This window comes from Panthera uncia, chromosome F2 (assembly GCF_023721935.1).
Source record: "Panthera uncia isolate 11264 chromosome F2, Puncia_PCG_1.0, whole genome shotgun sequence".
Classification (NCBI taxonomy): domain Eukaryota; kingdom Metazoa; phylum Chordata; class Mammalia; order Carnivora; family Felidae; genus Panthera; species Panthera uncia.
The window spans coordinates 59005226-59008302 of NC_064812.1; the positions used below are offsets into that span (position 1 = coordinate 59005226).

Sequence of the window (3077 nt, forward strand, 5' to 3'; positions counted from 1 at the left end):
AATGTTTTAGGCTTATCAGACTTTCCTTGCCTCAATCCTAAAATCAGCTATTATGTAAAGAGTACAGATTCCATTTCTAAATTGAATTGTTTGGTTTTTTTGCTATTGAGTTGTATGAACTTTTTATATTTTGGGATATTAGCCTTTGATCAGACACATGATTTGCAAATATTTTCTCCCATTCAGTAGGTTGCCTTTTCATTTTGTTGATGGTTTCCTTTGCTGTGCAGAAGTTTTTTAGATTGACGTAGTCCCACTGTTTATTTTTACTTTTGTTGCCTTCGCCTTTAGTGTAAGATTCAAAAGCTTATCACCAAGATCTATGTCAAGGAGTTTACTGCCTATGTTTTCTTTTAGGAGTTCTATGGTTTCAGGTTTTACTTGCCAGTCTTTAATCCATTTTAACTTAATTTTTGTTTATGGTGTAAGATAGTAGTCCAGTTTTGTTCTTTTATATTTAGCTGTCCAGTTTTCCCAACACCATTTATCGGATAGACTGTCTTTTCCCACTGGACTCGTTTGTTGTAAATTAGTTAATCATATATGCAATCAAATAAACATTTTTGGGCTGTCTATTCTGTTCCATTGATCTATGTGTCTGTTTTTATACCAATACCATATGATTTTAATCTATAGCTTTGTAATATAGTTTGAAATCAGGGAGCATGATGATCCAGCTTTGTTATTTCTTCTCAAGATTGCTTTGGCTATTCAAGGTCTCTTGTGGTTCTATACAAATTTAAGGCGGTTGTTTCTATTTCTGTGAAATAAAAATTTTTTAATGGGCGGAGGATCTGAATAGACATTTTTCCAAAGAAAATATCCAGATGACCAACAGGCACATGAAAAGATGCTCAAGGAGATGCAAATCAAAACCACAATGAGATATCAGCTCATACCTCTTAGAATGGCTATTATCTAAAGGACAAGAAATAACAAGTGTTCGTGAGGATGTGGAAAAAAGGGAATGCTCATACACTGTTGGTGGGATGTGAATTGGTGCAACCACTATAGAAAACAGTATGGAGGTTCCTCAAAATTTAAAAATAGAACTACCACTCCTTGCAGATACTGCACCAGAGGAGTCACATGTAGTTGTCATTGCCCTCTTTGCACGACTCTTACAGAAGTTTCTCTCTGAGCACATGGCAACTCTTAAGGAAAAACTGATGGCACCAGTTGCAGAAGAAGAGACAACATCCCAAACAATAAGATCACTGCAATGGGTGTTGAACAAGTTGGTATGGCATGTGCCATCAGCATTCTGGGAAAGTCTCTGGCTCATGACCTTGCCCTTCTGTATGTTTTAGAAGATAAACTCAGAGGAGAAATGATGGATCTGCAACATGGGAGCTGATTTCTTCAGACACCAAAAAATTGTGGCAGATAAAGATTACTCTGTGACTACCAATTCTAAGACTGTGGTGGTAACAGCAGGAGTCCACCAGCAGGAGGGAGAGAGCCATCTCAATCTGGTGAAGAGGAATGTTAATGTCTTCAAATTCATTATTCCTCAGATAGTCAATCACAGGCCTGATTGTATCATAACCGTGGTTTCCAACTCAGTGGATATTCTCACGTAGGTTACCTGGAAACTTAAGTGGACTACCCAAACACCATGTGATTGGAAGTAGGTGTAACATGGATTCCGCTAGATTTTGCTGTCTTATGGCTGAAAAACATGGCATTCGTCCCAGCAGCTGCCATGGATGGATCTGGGAGAACACGGCGACTCAGGTGTGGCTGTGTGGAATGGAGTGAATGTGGCGTTTCTCTCCAAGAACTGAATCCAGAAATGGGAACAGACAATGACAGTGAAAATTGGAAGTAAGTGCATAAGATGATGGTTGAAAGTGCCTATGAAGCCATCAAGCTAAAAGGATATACCAGCTGGGCTTTGGATTAAGTGTGGCTGATCTCATTGAATCCATATTGGAAAATCTATCCAGGATTCATCCAGTGTCAAGAATGGTGAAGGGGATGTATGGCATTGAGAATGAAGTCTTCCTGAGCCTTCTGTGTATCCTGAATGATCGAGGATTAACCAGTGTTATGATCCGGAAGCTGAAGAATGATGAAGTCACTCAGCTCAAGTAAAGCAGATACCTTGTGGGACATCCAGAAGGACCTAAAAGACCTGTGAGTTCCGACTTCTAGGTTGTCGAAATTTAAAACTACAATGTGATTAACTGTGAGCCTTTAGTTTTTCATCCATTTACATGGATCACAGTTTGCTTTTATCTTCCTAAATATATGAATCTGGGCTCACAGAATCAGAGCCCATCTTTGGTTGAGTGCTTGCAACAGAGCTCTTGAACAAATAAAATTAACTATTGTAGTATGCTTCTAAAAAATAAAAATAATAAAAACAATAAAAATAGAACTACCATATAATTCCACAATTCCACCTCTGGGTATTTATGCAAAGAAAACAAAAACACTAACTCAAGAAGATATTTGCACCTCCATGTTCATTGCAGCATTATTCACAATAGCCAAGACTGAAACAACGTAAGTGTCCACTGACGGATGAATTATAAAGAAATTGTGCTATGTACATACAATGGAATATTATTCAGTCATAAAAAAGAATGAAATCTTGCCATCTGTGACAAAATGGATGGACCAAGAGGGTATTATGCTAAGTGAGATAAGCCAGACAAAGACAAATACCATATGATCTCTCTTATTTGTGGAATCTAAAAAATGAAAACAAAACAGTACTAATCCATAGATACAGAGAACAGATTGGTGGTTTCCAGAGGTGGGTATGAGGGGTAGAGGGGGGAGGAAATGTGTGGAGGGAGTAAGAAAAAAAAAAAAAGAGTACCAATTCCTATTAGTAGGGAATTTCACTGTGTGCACTAAATTTAACCCTTCAATTAAAAGAGTTAGGAAAGATATTAGATATCATAAACTCAACTAATACCAATTCCAGTAAATCTTATAGGGTTCTTCTTCTTCCCACTGTCCATATTTGTATCTCCCTTCTTATGTAATGAGGACCCTACACTAACTCCCAACGAACTAATATATTTATTCTTTTGGTCAATCCTACAATACACACAAAGTAGCTT

At 37.6% G+C, this 3077-nt stretch overlaps 1 pseudogene; it reads left to right on the plus strand.

Annotated features, from left to right (window-relative positions):
• The first annotated feature begins 1145 nt into the window (after positions 1-1145).
• Positions 1146-2143, plus strand: LOC125924606 (L-lactate dehydrogenase B chain-like; annotated as a pseudogene).
• The last annotated feature ends 934 nt before the right edge of the window (positions 2144-3077 follow it).